The 16,645-nt window shown below is 44.5% G+C and overlaps 1 pseudogene; it reads right to left on the reverse strand.

The window, feature by feature from the left end:
- Window positions 1-15,237: 15,237 nt before the first annotated feature.
- LOC105554927 lies at window positions 15,238-16,511 on the reverse strand (annotated as a pseudogene).
- Window positions 16,512-16,645: the final 134 nt, after the last annotated feature.

Genomic DNA, 16,645 nt, shown 5'->3' on the forward strand with positions numbered 1-16,645 from the left:
GATCCTTCCACTTCTGCCTCACAAAGTGGCTAGTGGTTTTTGAAGCCTGGGATCTGACAACCAGCAGCAGCATCCCCTGGGACTCCGCGACAATGCAGATTCTCAGGCCCCACCCAGGCCCACTGAATCAGAAACACTGAGGGTATTTCACTAGACCCAGGCCCTCCCGGTGACCCTGACGCAGGTGAGGTTTGAGAATCACTGCTTTGGGGCAATGCTTTCAACTCAGCTTCTGGAGGGGAAAAGCAAAAAAAACCCATGTCTGTATATTTATATATTTTTTCCATCTTTGTGTGATCCAGTTTTTCTTCTCTGAATTGCTGATTCTTTTCTCTTTGCTGTCCTGCATTTTCTGTGCAAAGCGTTGCTTCTGGCTTCCCTAAAAGTGTCTCTTCTCCATCAGTCTGAGGGCTCTTTGTGAAGCTGCCCTGTGATGTCATATTGATTGACTAGTAAAATGATTGGCTAGTATAGGATGATTGTACCTGCCTGATGACAATCCTGTTTTAAAAATGACAATAGAATAAGCTGAGTGAGAGAGTGGGCATCTTTACAAAGGGTGTGTAAGCTGGGGCGTATCAGCACGGGATTCCCAGAAGGAAGGGACATTTGAACTGGGTCTTACAAAATGAATTTTGTGAGTGGCAAATAAGTGGTCATTTCAAGGTCTGTTTCAACGCTGTGTTTCAATGGTTTGGGCATCCCGTTGTTTTTGGTTTGGCAGAGTGTGTTTCCCAAACACAGCTGTTCTGACATGGATCTCACCCCACATACCCTTCTTACCATATGACACTGACACGCCTTCATCAAGAGGTGGGGTCTATGTTCTCATGTTTTATTTGTTTATTTAGAGACAGAGTCTCACTCTGTCACCCAGGCTGGAGTGCAGTGGGGCGGTCACGGCTCATTGCAGCCTTGACCTCCCTGGGCTCAGGTGATCCTCCTGCCTCGGCCCCCATGAGTAGCTGGGACTACAGGTGTGCACCACCATGCCTGGCTAATTGTTTTGTATTTTTAGTAGAGATGGGGTTTCATCATGTTGCTCAGGCTGGTCTTGAACTCAGGCTCAAGTGATCCGCTCACCTCAGCCTCCCAAAGTGCTGGGATTACAGGCATGAGCCACTGTGCCTGGCCCTGTTCTTGCCTTTTACATCAGGAAAGAGCTTTTTAACTGCTTTGACCAAGAGAATTTGGCAGAAGTGATGCTGCTTGGCTTCCAGGACTAGGTCATAAAAGGCAATGTGGCTCCCACTTGGCTCTTTTTTCTGGAGCCCTATCCCTTGAGAGCTGTGGGCTGATATGGAAGAAGTCTGGCTAGCCTGCAGTTGCGGTGCGATAGAGTCCTTATGAAGAAGCCAGGCAGAGATGGGGAGCCTTACTGGACGAACCCCAGAACCCCAGTTGTTCCATTCTCCAGATGTCTAGGTTGAATGAGCCTTCAGGTGATTCCAGCTCTGAGGCTTCAAACTGTCCCAGCTAAGATGAAGGGAGCAGAGATGAGCTTCTCTGCTGAGCCCTGCCCAAATGGCAGATTTGTGAGCAAAATAAGTATTGTTGTTGTTTTAGGCCCTATGTTTTGGAGTGGTTTGTTATGTAGCATTTGATGACGGAAACAGTGGTCTTTGAGCACAATCCTATTCTTCCATAATTCTCATTACCAAATAGCTTTTCAATGATGTTTATTAATATTCCTTAAGTGTTACGGATTTGAGTCCAAGCATAGATAACGTCTCTACACAAGTGCCGATTATGTACTTTATTGATTTAAAAACTTCCCTTCTCTGGGTCCAATCACCGTCTCCAATCTCCCCCGCTCCTCCACTGGAGAAAATTTTTGTATTTTTAGTAGAGATGGGGTTTTGCCATGGTCGCCAGGCTGGTCTCGAACTCCTGACCTCAAGTGATCCACCTGTCTCAGCCTCCCAAAGTGCTGGGATTACAGGAGTGATCTACCACGCCTGGCTAGTCACACTACCTTTTACACAAGAATAATATGTGTCTGCCTGAAGACAGAGGGACAGACCAAAAAATTGAGGGACCCCTTTCGCTTCTAAGATCTTTGATTACAACTAATATTCATTAGACAAAAACACTTCTAGAGGAAATGAGTTGGCAGAAAAATATTTCTACTATGTAGAGAAGGGTTATTAAAAGAAATGCCAAAGCAACACACAAACTTTCGGTGAAAGTGTTGATCATTTGGCACTGTAAAGTTCAGGAAGGTGGTAGAAAAGAGGTCTTCAGTTACATTATGCAGAATGAAGAGAAAAATCAGGAACATCTGGTTGATGTGCACCCACTGTCAAGAAGTGTTTTAGAAATAATAAGATAGCCACATAAATGGAATGCGATTCATTAAAATGATCACAGATAAAAGAGGATTACATAGATTGTGATAGCAGGAGGATGAAGTTTGTGGACAGAATTTGCAGGCAAGCTTAGATGTTTTAAATTGCAAGATGAACATACTAACATGAATTCAGACAAGTAAAACATGAAGTTACATCGAAAGAGAAGGAAAAAGCTACTGCCCAAAGTGGAAGAGGAGGATACAGAAAATAGGATCCTATACAGCTGAAGAAAGTGACAAGCCACAGCAATTTCCAGATATTCTCAGTGAAGATGTTAATGGAAATTATAGACACAGCAAATAGAAACAGCCAAAATATTTGTGGGCAGCCATACATTATTATTATTATTATTGTTATTATTTATTTTTTTTTTGAGATAGAGTCTCCCTCTGTCGCCCAGGCTAGAGTACAGTGGCGCAATCTCGGTTCACTGCCAGCTCTGCCTCCCAGGTTCACATCATTCTCATGCCTCAGCCTTCCAAGTAGCTGGGACTACAGGCGCCTGCCACCATGCCCGACTAATCTTTTGTATTTTTAGTACAGATGGGGTTTCACTGTGTTAGCCAGAATAGTCTCCATCTCCTGACCTTGTGATCTGCCCGTCTTGGCCTCCCAAAGTGCTGAGATTACAGGCGTGAGCCACCACGCCTGGCCCAGCCATACATTATTTTTATTTTTTGAGACAGAGTCTCGCTTTGTTGCCCAGGCTGGAGTGCAGTGGCATAATCTTAGTTCACTGCAACCTCTGCCTCTCAGGTTCAAGCGATTCTCGTGCCTCGGCCTCCAGAGTAGCTGGGATTACAGGTGTGCACCTCCATGCCTGGCTAATTTTTGTGGTTTTAGTAGAAATGAGATTTCCCCATGTTGGTCAGGCTGGTCTTGAACTCCTGACCTCAGGTGGTCCGCCCACCTCAGCCTCCCAAAGTGCTGGGATTATAAGCATGAGCCACTGCTCCCGGCCAAAAAGATACATTATTAATGAGAACAAATTTAATTTTTTTAATCACAAAGGAAAAACGACAGCAAATACTATATATCTATACAGAATTGTGAACTTTCTGGAGAAAGATGCTTTCAGAATACAAGTGATGGCATTATTATTGTTCTCATATCACTGCCCTTGCTTGTTTGGTCAACAGCTGTTTCTCAGGGGTCCCTTTTTCTGAATTCCATCACATTCTTGGTCTCACTGCCCTGGGAACCAAAGCATTAAGATTTGGGAGTGTATTAGTTAAGTAGAGTTTAACTCCCAGTTTTTCTGAATGCATGAAGATTGGCACTACAGACAGCCATGTAAGAAGACAGCTTGCATTTTTTTTTTGAGACAGAGTCTTGCTCTGTCACCAGGCTGGAGTGCAGTGGCATGATCTCGGCTCACTGCAACCTCCGCTTCCTGGGTTCAAGTGATTCTCGTGCCTCAGCCTCCCAACTAGCTGGGATTACAGGCGCCTGCCACCATGCCTGGTTAATTTTTGTATTTTTAGTGGAAACAGGGTTTCACCATGTTGACCAGGATGGTCTCGATCTCCTGACATCGTGATCCACCTACCTTGGCCTCCCAAAGTGCTTTAAGAAAGGCAGAAAAGTGCGCTTAGGCTGTTTAATCTTAGCCTTATAAGGAAAGCTATTGGCTGGTGAACTTACACGTATTTTTCTGGCCAATGATAACACCCAATACCTGCTGTATGGCCAGGATGCTGGAGAACTCAGGAAGCCGGTCAAGACTTGGGTCTCCCTTACAAACGTAAAATCTGGGCAATTCATGATATTCCTAATTCCTTTGCTGTCCTCAGACCCTAGGTCCTCTGAAACTCTGTAAGGAGATATAAAAACTATCTGCCCCTTTGCTTGTTGCAGAATATAAAATAATCATACAAAATTTTTAAAAATTAAATCTATCTTCTGAAACACTGTGGCCAACATAGCATTTAGCAGGTTGAGTAAGATTCTTTTCCTAATGATTTTCTGAATATGTCAAGCAAAGAGAAAGGTGACCTTTCTATAAAGAAATTCATGTGCCTTTATATCATGGGCATCTTTGATGAGAAGCTTATGTGCCTAAGTGCTGGGCAAGTCTATTTATTTATTTATTTATTTGCGATGGAGCCTCACTCTGTCGCCCAGGCTGGACCACAGTGGTGTGATCTCGGCTCACTGCAACGGCACAATCTTGGCTCACTGCAACCTCTGCCGCCCGGGTTCAAGCAATTCTCCTGCCTTAGCCTCCTGAGTAGCTGGGATTACAGGCGCCTGCCACTGCATCCAGCTAACTTTTGTATTTTTAGTAGAGACGGGGTTTCTTGGTCAGGCTAGTCTTGAACTCCTGACCTTGTGATCCATCCGCCTCGGCCTCCCAAAGTGCTGGGATTACAGGCATGAGCCACTGTGCCCAGCCTAAGTCTTCATATTTATTAACGCCTATATAGTTTACCTGAGAGATCTTGAGGGACTCATCCTAAGGTCTAAATGAAAGCCAGGTCAAACTCAATCTCTTTTTGTCTCTGGCTGGATCGCAATGGGACAATTATGACTCACTGCAGCCTCAAACTGCTGGGCTCAAGCAATCCTCCCACCTCAGCCTCCCAAGCAGCTGGGACCACAGGTGTGCACCACCATGCCTGGCTGATTTTTCTTTTTATTATTTTTTGTGGAGATGGGGTTTCACTATGTTGCCCAGGCTGGTCTTGAAGTCCTGGCCTCAAGCGATCCTCCTGCCTCAGCCTCCTAAAGTGTTTGGGATTACAGGCATGAACCTCTGCACCCAGCCCAAACTCAGTATTTCTAAATGCTTGCACCTTAGGGCCATGCGTGCTCTCTCTCTCTCTTTTCCCATAGTGGTAGGAAAAGGTCTGATTATAGTCAAAGTAAAGGGTAAAGGGTAGCCTTGCTCAAGACTGTGCCCCGTATCAAAATTTCATTTATTGTCTTGAATTTTAATGTCTTTCTTTTCTTTGTGTTAATGAATCATAGACATGGGCACCGTTTTGATAACTTTTATTTATTTATTTATTTATTTATTTATTTATTTGAGATAAGGTCTGTCTCTGTCACTCAGGCTGGAGTGCAGTGGTGTGATCTTGGCTCACTGCAGCCTCCACCTCTTGGGTTCAAGCGATTCTTGTGTCTCAGTCTCCCGAATAACTGGGATTATAGGTGCGTGCCACCATGCCTGGGTAATTTTTATATTTTTAGTAGAGACAGAGCTTCGCCATGTTGGCCAGGCTGGTCTTGAACTCCTGACATCAAGTGATCTGTCCCCCTCAGCCTCCAGAAGTGCTGGGATTACAGGCATGAGCCACTGTGCCTGACCCGTTTTGAAAACTTTAGACTAACAGTTATTGAAGTAATTGTTTTCTGTGGGAGAACTCTTAAATAGAATTTATTCATCTGTATACGTTGACCCTTGAACAACATGGATTTGAACCGCGGAGATTCACTTACATGTGGCGGTTTTTTTTTTTTCAAGTAAGTTTCACCAGTGTGCCTGCCTCCCTTTCCACCTCCTCTGCCTCATCTGCCTCTGCCACCCATGAGACAGCAAGACCAACCCCTCTTTCCTTCTTTTTATAATTTTAATTTATTTATTATTATTTTTTGTACAGATGAGGTCTCCCTAGGTTGCCCAGGTTGGTCTCAGACTACTGGGCTCAAGCAGTCCTCCTGCCCAGGCCCCGCAAAGTGCTGGGATTACAGGCGTGAGCCACGGTGGCTGGCCCCCTCCTTCCTTCTTATGAAGACCTTTATGATGCTACACTTCCACTTCATGAATAGTAAATATATTTTCTCTGCATTAGATTCTTAGTAACATATTCATTTCTCTAGCTTACTTTATTGTAAGAACATAGTATATAACACGTATAACATTAAAATGTGTTAATTGACTGTTTATGCTATGGGTTAGGGTTCCAGTCAACAGTAGGCTATTAGTAGTTAGGGTTTTGGGGAGTCAAAAATTGTACGTGCCCAGGCGCAGTGACTCACACTTGTAATTCCAACACATTGGGAGGCTGAGGCAGGCGGATTACTTGAGGTCAGGAGTTCAAGACCAGTCTGGCCAACATGGTGAAACCTTGTCTCTACTAAAAATAGAAAAATTAGCTGGGTGTGGTAGCATTTACCTGTAATCCCAGCTGCTTGAGAGGCTGAGATGGGAGGATCACTTGAACCCGGGAGGCGGAGGTCACAGTGAATCGTGCCACTGCACTAACCTGGGCGACAGAGTGAGACTCCACTCCCGCCCCCTAAAAAAAAACGTTGTACGAAGCTGGGGATGAGAATGGTGGCTCACACCTGTAATCCTGGTGCTTTGGGAGGCCAACGTAAGAGGATTGCTTGAAACCAGGAGTTTGAGACTAGCCTGTGCAACATAGTGAGACCCTGTCTCTACAAAAACGAGAAGATTGCTTGAGCCCAGGAGTTCGAGGCTGCAGTGAGCTATGATTGTGCCACTGCACTCCAACTTGGGCAACAGAACGAGACCCTGTCTCTTAAAAAAAAAAAAAAAAAAAAATGCAGATTTTTGACGTGCAGGGATTTAGTGCCCCTAACACCTGAGTTGTTCAAGACTCAACTATATAGGTCATGATTTTCTTGAGCTGACAAAATACAGTAAGATTCATTTAAAGTTATTCCTAAATTCTGGCCAGTCATGGTAGTTGATGCCTGTAATCCCAGCACTTTGGGAGGCCTAAGCAAGCAGATCACTTGAGGCCAGGAGTTCGAGACCAGCCTGACCAACATGGTGAAACCCTATCTCTACTAAAAATACAAAAATTAGCTGAACGTGGTGGTGCACTCCTGTAGTCCCAGCTAGTCAGGAGACTGAGGCATGAAAATTGCTTGAACTTGGGAGGTAGAGGTTGCAGCAAGCTGAGATCGCACCATTGTACTCCAGCCTGGGCGACAGAGTGAGAACTTTGTCTCAAAAAAAAGAAAAAAAAAAAAAATTATTCCTAAGTTCCAAACTTTTTAATTAGAATTACAAAGATGGAATTACAATTACAATTGTTGTCATTATTTTCCTTCTACATGTAGTGTCTATGAATTATACATCTCTTAAGATGTCAATACTTGAAATCATAAGGAATACGAGGCCTAGGCTGGGTGCAGTGGCTCACGCCTGTAATCCCAGCACTTTGGGAGGCCGAGGTGGGCAGATCACCTGAGGTCAGGAGTTTGAGACCAGCCTGGCCAACATGATGAAACCCTGTCTCTACTGAAAATACAAAAATTAGCCGGGTGTGGTGGCGGGTGCCTGAAGTCCCAGCTATTCGGGAGGCTGAGTCAGGAGAATTGCTTGAACCTTGGAGGTGGAGGTTGCAGTGAGCCGAGATGGCACCATTGCACTCCATATGGGTAACAAAGCAAGACTGTCTCCAAAAAAAAAAAAGAGGCCTAACAGGAGAAGATTGTGAAATTTTAAATTTGTGACATCTTAAAAACTTCTGGGTTATTATAGGTTTCTTTACTGGAACACTTCCAGGTTTCTCACCGGTAAAAGTAAATATCTTAATTGAGTTCGACATTCACCCGCTATTTATCAGAAGGCTAGAGAACAGGATGATTATGTTCCATGCCACATACCATTATCTGAGTATTTTACTACTAACTTAGCTCAGAACAGATAATGAAATAATTCCACCTTTAGAGTATCCCAAAGTGATATAAATTATTAGATTTTTCAGTTTATTTCAGTTCAGTTATGAAAATACTGAAGTCTGGTCATGCAATTGTGTTAATTGTTGATATTTTTTGAAATAAAAACCAGAAGCCTTGAGTCATTTGGTCTATTACTGCTGATCTTGCTGTGAACAGCTGTGATGCTATGAGTTGCTAACTCATTGGAATCAGTAAGATTTGGATGTGACCCATGGAGCTGTAAGGGCTGCTGTTGCCTTTGACTTTTCTCTGTGAAGCAAGATCATGCTTTCCTAGTCATCCTTTCTTTGCTTTGTGTTAGACATGTTTACTTTCGGTGAAAATTCAGCTTGACCCTGAACTTTACCCTTGCCTATAACCTGCTTCTAGGCTGGAATTTTAATTCATTTATTTTAGAGTTCCACTCATATACTTGTAAGCATGAAAAAGCCACTTTTTTTTTCATATTTTCCACCTTTTTTAGGGGGTTATAATTAGAATGGCAGAGCTCAGAGACTAGTCCCTGTTGACAACCAATGGAACCAATGAGCTGAACAGGCTTGGAGACTTTGAGGAAATTGAAGGGAATCCCAGGGCGTGGTGGTTATTGCATCCAAGTTATCAAAGCCATTCATAATACTGAAGATGTTAACTGGTGTGCATGGTATTTAGGATATGGTAATCCATATTGACAAGTACAAGTCGTTGGTTCTTTTTAGGCATTTGAAAAAGTATGAATAATAAGAAGCCATATAACATGACAAACTCAATCTAAGTCTGTTATGCTCCTATTTCTGACCTCATTCCTGTTCCTTACACTCTAGATGTAACCTGTATCTTCAACTTGGTGCTTATTGTTCCTATGAATAATTTTTTTGTTTTGTTTTTAATAGAGACAGGGTCTCGTTCTGTCACCAGGCCAGAGTACAGCCCACTGTAGCTTCGACCTCCTGGGCTTAAGTGATCCTCCTGCTTCACTGTCCTGAGTAGCTGGGACTACAGGCATGCGCCACCACGCATGGCTCATTTGTTTTTTTTTTTTTTGTATTTTTGGGTTTTTTTTTTGAGATGGAGTCTTGCCCTGTCACCCAGGCTGGAGTGCAATGGTGTGATCTTGGCTCACTACAACCTCCACCTCCCGGGTTCAAACAATTCTCCTGCTTCCGCCTCTCAACTAGCTAGGACTACAGGCGCCCACCACCACGCTCAGCTAATTTTTGTATTTTCAGTAGAGATGGGGTTTCACCATGTTGGCCAGGCTGGTCTCGGACTCCTGACCTCAAGTGATCTGCCCGCCTCGGCCTCCCAAATTGGTAGGATTACAGGCGTGAGCCACTGTGCCTGGCTGCTAATTTGTTTTTTGTCTCACTATGTTGCCTAGGTTGGTCTCAAACTCCTGGCCTCACCAGTCCTCCTACCTTGGCCTCCCAAGGTGCTGGGATTCCAGGTGTGAGCCACTGTGCCTGGCCTGTTCCCAGAAATGTTTTTAAATTTAGCTAACTGTGTACCCCAAAATAATATGGTAATATAAGCTGTGTGTGTGTGTAGTCATGGCATCAATTAGCATAACTCAGGAAATGTGCTCATAAAACAAGTTGATTTTTTCTCTACATTTATTTGTTGGGGATAGTTCTTCCCCTGCCACTGGACAAAAACTGATTACTCTTTGTCACTCTGCTTTAAAAAAAAAAAAAAAAGAGAGTTCCATGATCTCCTTAAGTACCATTCAGTAATTAAAATATATAATCAAAACTTCCTCCCTCCCTCCTGGGAAACGGTGCCACACTGTGGGCTTAGCATGAGTCTCCATCGGCCAATTGGGCTGCCGGCAGTAGCAGTGGCCAGGTCAGCCATGATGGAGGAGGCCCATTTTGTGGAGCCTTTTGCACACTTCATCCTTGCCGTGTCCACCTTTTCACATGGTCCCACTGAGCCAGCACCAGGAAGGCTGGGAAAGAGGTTGACTATTATCAGAGGACTTTCCACTTCCTTTCCTGCAGTGAGAACCTCCCTGCAGGGATGCTGTGCAGTGGGCATACGCAACAGATGAATTTCTTCACCTTCTATGCCCACTCCTAGAGTGCATCCACATAGAGTTTCTCTCCTCTTCCTCACCAGCCTCCAGTTGTGTCTTTCCAGATCCCTAAGCAGCTGTCTAAATAGTTAGCCACTCCTGTGACGCAGTGTCCCACGCTCAGGTCCCCTGCTGATGCCTCCCTTGCCTGAACCCTACCAGAAGTGACAGGGCAAGGAAGCCAGGTTGATGCAGCCTGCTCAGATTAGTCTTCTAGAACATAAGGAGCACAGGGAAGGAAAAAAGGTATGAGAGACAAAAGGATCCAGGACACCATGCATGCTGAGGTCTGTGTGCAGGTCTCTCTTCTGTTCCATCATCCGTGAGCCTATTCTTGCACCAATGAGACACATCTCAGCTACTACAACTTCATGTCTTGCTAGACACAGGGCATATCTCTTCACCTTTTCTAAAACCAGCATGTCAAGTTCCATTGAAAACCTTGTTGGGACCTGGATTGCCAGGCAAATATTTTTCTCAATTTTTACTAAGCTTATCTGTTTGCTTTTCTTTTTTTTTTTTTAGAGACGGAGTCTCACTCTGTCACCCAGGCTGGAGTGCAGTGGCATGATCTCCGCTCACTGCAACGTCCGCCTTCCCGGGTTCAAGCGATTCTCCTGCCTCAGCCCAACTGGGATTACAGGTGTCCACCACCACACCCAGCTAAATTTTTTTTTTTTTTGTATTTTTAGTACAGACAGGGTTTCACCATGTTGGCCAGGCTGGTCTCAAACTCCTGACCTCATGATCCACCCGCCTCAGCCTCCCAAAGTGCTGGGATTACAGGCATGAGCCACCGCACCCGGCCAAGGTTATCTGTTAAATGAAATGATCAGATCGAATTTTACCCTCTGAGCCTAAATGCTGGCTTTGGTCTCAGAGGCATTTTTACTTGCTGTCTTAACTGCTGCATGGAGTTAATATACAGCTGTGTATTACTCTGGCAGCACGTTTCCTTAATGGAAAATTTGTGGTCACTTCAAAATCTACACAGTACTTGGGAATAGAAAACAACTATTCCCTTTTTATTCCTTGGGAATAGAAAACAACTTGTCACAAGCAAATTTCCTCAGGGAGCCCCTATCAGGGATCTGATAATTTTACATTTATAGCTCTTGCTGGCAGGGGCTAGTGAAGTTTCTGTATTCAAGATGGCTGCTCTGGGGTTTCTGGTTACTTAAAAGGTGATTTTTCCTATCCTGAAATAGTCCCTCCATGTCATTAAACATTAAGTGAAGATCTTTTCTGCAATATTAAAAATCCCCCAAAACATGCTTTCCTAATTGTGCACGCGCGCGCATGTGTGTGTGTGTGTGTGTGTGGTGTTGTTGTTTTTGAGACAGGATCTCATTCTGTCACCCAGGCTGGAGTGCAGTGGCATGATCTCAGCTCACTGCAGCCTTGACCTCTCAGGCTCAAGCGATCCTCCCACCTCAGCCCTGCAAGTAGCTGGGACCACAGGCGTGGGCCACCATGCCCGGCTAATTTTTGTGTTTTTTGTAGAGACAAGGTTTCGCTGTTGCCCAGGCTGGTCTCAACTTCCGGGCTCAAGTAATCCGCCCACCTTGGCCCCTCAGAGTGCGGGGATGATAGGCGTGAGCCCAGCCCCTACGTTTTTGTTTTTGTTTTTGTTTTGAGATGGAGTCTTGCTCTGTTGCCCAGGCTGGAGTGCAGTGGCGCGATCTTGGCTCACTGCAGCCTCTGCCTCCCAGGTTCAAGCTATTCTCCTGCCTCAGTCTCCTGGGTAGCTGGGATTACAGGTGCTTGCCACCACGCCTGGCTAATTTTTGTATTTTCAGTAGAGATGGGGTTTCCCCATGTTGGCCAGGCTGGCCTCAAACTCCTGACCTCAAGTGATCCACCCACTTCGGCCTCCCAAAGTGTTGGGATTACAGGCGTGAGCCACCGTGCCTGGCCTGGCCCCTAATTGTTAACTGAAGCACTCCTCATTTTAAAATTAGAAATGAGAATCACAGATGTTGGTTTTCAAGCACATAATCCTTCAAACATCTAAGAAAACAGAAACTGGACTAAGTAAAACATTTGTAGATTTTATGAGATAAACAAAGATATGCAAGTTGTGCACATGAATCCTTTCGTTGGGAGGAAAAGATCACGTCTGTTTCTCGGCCCTTGCACATCCCAGAATCTGAGCTTCTAGTTATGTTGTTTGACACTCGGCTGCTCCGTGAAGAGTAATTACCAAAACATTTTGAATACAAATTATTATCATTTCCTGGCAGTAAACAGGTCTGTTAAAACATGAAGCGAGAGAATATATACATGAACAGAAACAGAAAGATCAAGAACAACAGATACGGCAGCTAATAGGTGGATTTTTAGGTCTCTTTCTGCCTTTTTTTTTTTTTTTTTAAAGAACTCTTTGTAGGTAAAACAAAGAATTTCTTCAAAGATAGTTTATGAATCTGAAGATTAAAGATTTCACTAGCAAAGTAAAATGTGACAGCACAAAGTTAGATCTAAGTTACTAGGTCAATAAACCCTTTTATTGCTCAGATACTATTTTTTTAAAAACCCACAACATCCTACTAGCATAAACTTGTTTTCACTTGACAATAACCCTTAACCAAAGATCTTTGGTAGTACCTAACTTATAAAAACTATTCTGTTTTTTCAACAAAACAAATAGTTTTTTCAAAATGGAGGCTTAAAAGTGTGAAGAGTAGGCATTAAGTTCCCACGGGGCTTCCTGGTTCCAGGCAGAATTTCACAGAACTTCGTATCTGCAGCATTTGAGGTATATATACAGGAAGAACTTAGGATATAATTCAGAAGAGCCAAGATCTTTCTTTTGGTTCTGTAATTCTGTGCCTACTCATTTTGGAGCAAAATACATGTATTGCTGTACCCCTAACAATCCTAGCATGTAGGTGGTCCACAATCCGCATTTTAGCATTCCCAACAATCCGCAGCAATGGGATGTTATTCAGATGTTTGCCGTTCTCTACACATTTCCAAGTTTTGAGTACAGTACTGGAGAGTACCATCATAAAGCCATTTATTCCAGCTCTTGAGGGTGGGGTAGAATAACATCGTTCACACTGACACCCTTGCACATTAAAGCTGGTCACCGTGTAATGGTTATAGTCATCGATGTTTATCCTTCCAGCAAGCACACATGAGGACGGGGATCACTTTGGCCTGTTTCAGTTGGTGTTTGCACTACAGAGTAGTCTCTGGTAATGTTACACTACAAGCCTTCTTGGTTCATTTTATCTAATGAGTGAGAAGCACCTTTTTTCATATTGTTCTTGTAACTTTGATTTTACATAGAGAAATTCAGTAGCAAGAACTCAAATGAGTACCAAGTATGGTTTGTGCTTTATTAGGTCCTTAGAGAATTTTGAAAAGTGGAAATTATCTGAAAATAAACTTTTATCAGAAGACTAAGTTAAAAGAATTAAGGAGAAATAGACTGCTAAGTTTTCCAGTTTCAATGATAGCTAGATTTAACGTTAGACAGACAACAATACAGGACAAAGTATGAGCAGAAGACTTATTTATTATTTACACTACCCAACTCAGAGGTTTCGATGCAATTCCTTTCCTTTCCCTGGGAATTCCTAATCTAGAATTAAAGGGCATTGGGATCCTCAAGGGTACTTATCTCCAGGCAAAAGTCCACTCTATTGGAGGTTAAACCACAGATATCTCCTCCCAGTTTTAGAAGACTTTACCAAGGGAGCACACAAATCACTGCCTATCAAAAGCCAGACAAACACTGCACTAATCCAAGTGTAGCATCGTAATTCTATTCTGATGTTAATGACCTGATGGGTCAACTTACCTCTTATTCATTTATTCATTTCACAAATATGTGAGAGCTAAGTATCTGTAGCACTGTGTATGAGGATGCATGGAGTGTGGGGTGGACGCAAGGTTAAGTAGGAAACCACCTCTGCCCTCATGGAATGTACAGTCTCCTTTGTTGGGAGGGGGAAGGAAGCTGGTGAAGGGGAGAGGAGGTAAGTATAAATCACACATGGCACTAATACTCTGATTTCCTTTGACATTAAAACAAATAACAAAAAACAAAGCATGTTACTCCTGGGAAACTGTAGCTTTAACTTATGCTAGGGGCCAGGGCTAAGTGGAATACGGAAGACATTTAATTGAGGTGTTATGACCTCTTTTTCGACTCCTGGCTATATAAGTATTATTTACGATGAGTTTCACTGGATAAGGAGAGACACTGAACATTTTAAAATAGGAAAATAAGCTTACAAACGAAAGTTGGAATATGGACTGTAACTTCTAAGTTGTTAATTTTCTACAAATCTACCTTATTTAAAAGAAATGGAGTCTGGGCCGGGTGCAGTGGCTCACACCTGTAATCCCAGCACTTTGGGAGGCTGAGGCCGGCGGATCACCTGAGGTCAGGAGTTCTAGACCATCCTGGCCAATAAGGCGAAACCCTGTCTCTACTAAAAATTGCACCACTGCACTCCAGCCTGGATGATAAGAGCAAAACTCCATCTGGAAAACAAAAAACCAAACAACGGAGTCTGTATTTGGATTGTTTGTAACGCAATGCTTGAGGGGATGAGTAGCCCATTTGACATAATGTAACTATTACGCATTGCATGCCTGTATCAAAACATCTCATGTACACCATGAATGTAGACACCTATGTACCTAGAAAAATAAAAATATAAAAAGAACCCCACACTGAGTCATCAGGTAATCCAAGATAGTAACAATAACTGTGATGCCTTTTTCCTAATGAAACATGTCAATGCCTTATTTCTTTAAATACATTTTTTAGGCCAGGCATGGTGGCCCAGACCTGTAATTCCAGCACTTTGGGAGGCTGAGGCAGGCAGATCACCTGAGATCAGGAGTTTGAGACCAGCCTGGCCAACATGGTGAAACCCCATCTCTACTAAAAATAAATTAGCTGGGCATGGTGGTGGGCGCCTGTAATCCAGCTACTTGGGAGGCTGAGGCAGGAGAATCACTTGAATCCGGAAGGTGGAGTTTGCAGTGAGCCGAGATGGTGCCATTGCACTCCAGCCTGGGCAAAAAGCAAAAGTCCATCTTAAAAAAGTAAGTACATTTGTTAATTATCATGGACTATTCCTTTTTTTTTTTTTTTTGACCTCTGAACTTTTTATTGGCCTCTTGCTCCCCAAAGGGTACCCTGCTTCTGCTGGCTTAATGTCTCAGAACTTTGGTGTCGCTGGTCTCAGACACCACTTTGCTATCCACTATCCGGTGGGTTGGTCTTTTGGATGGTTTGCATGGAGTGGCTGCCGTCCAGGGCATCACCAAGATTGAGGCCCTCGCTGTCTTCCAGCAGGCGGCGATAGGTGGCGATCTCAGCCTCCAGCTTGACTTTGATGTTCAGCAGGTTCTCGTACTCCTGGACCTTGAGCTGGCCCTCTGCCCAGGTCTGTGCCAGCTTCAACTCCAGGTGCAGCAGGATTCCACTGAGCTGCTCCATCTGCAGGGTATAGCGGGCCTCCACCTCCCTCAGGCTGTTCTCCAAGCTGGTCTTCAGATCTCTCATTGAGTCCAGGTTGATCTCCAAGCACTGGACTGTATGTCTCAGGTCCATGAGTGTCACCTCCGACCTTAGCAGACTGAGTGGTGACCACTGTGGTCCTCTCCTCAATCCGCTGAGACCAGTGCTTGTCTAGCTTGTCTGGATTCCTCCGAGACAGCTCGTCCTATTGGGCCCTGATGTCTGCCACGATCTTGGGGAGGACTTGAGATTTGGGGGCATCTACCTCCACGGCCAACCCAGAGTTGGCAATCTGGACTTGCAGGTCTTTTACTTCCTCTTCGTGGTTCTTCTTCATGAGAAGCAGTTCCTCAAGAGCCCCCATCTCTGTCTCCAGCTGCAGCGGAGTGACATTGGTGTCATCAGTGACCTTGCGGAGCCCATGGACGTTGCTCTCCACAGACTGGTGCATGGACAGCTCTGTCTCATACTTGACTCTAATGTCATCAGCAGCAAGACGGGCATTGTCGATCTGCAGAATGATGTGGACATTGTCCACAGTATTTGCAAAGATCTGAGCCCTCAGGTCCTTGATGGTCTTGAAGTAATGGCCCCAGTCTCTGACATGGGGTCCCTTCTCCAGATACCCCTGGATTTTGCTCTCCAGCCTCCAGTTCTCAGTCTCCAGGCTCCTCACTCTGTCCAGGTAGGCCAGGTGGTCGTTCAGGCTTTGCATGGTCTCCTTTTTGTTCTGGATGCCCCCCATTCCTGCCAAACCCCCAGCCATCCCTGTGGCCAGGCCCCGAGACCCCAAGCTGCACCAGAAACTGGTGGAACAGGACATGGAGATCCGGGAGCCTAAGCCCCTAGTGCCTGCATAGATGCTGGCTGTGCTGCTGACCGGCCGGGTGCCACAGCTGGGTGGCTGGGCAGAGCCCAGGGACTGGTAGTTGGTGGAGAAGGTGGAGCAAGTGGTGAAGCTCATGCTGTCCAGGGAAGAGAGCAGGAGGTCAGGACTCAGGCTTTGTCAACGACTACTCCTTAATTTTTACTTGTAATATACCTGCTCTTGTAAGATAAAGCAGGTAAGAAATTGAGAGGTGTGACATAGAAATGTTA

Source organism: Mandrillus leucophaeus, unplaced genomic scaffold (assembly GCF_000951045.1).
Source record: "Mandrillus leucophaeus isolate KB7577 unplaced genomic scaffold, Mleu.le_1.0 Scaffold664, whole genome shotgun sequence".
Lineage (NCBI taxonomy): Eukaryota > Metazoa > Chordata > Mammalia > Primates > Cercopithecidae > Mandrillus > Mandrillus leucophaeus.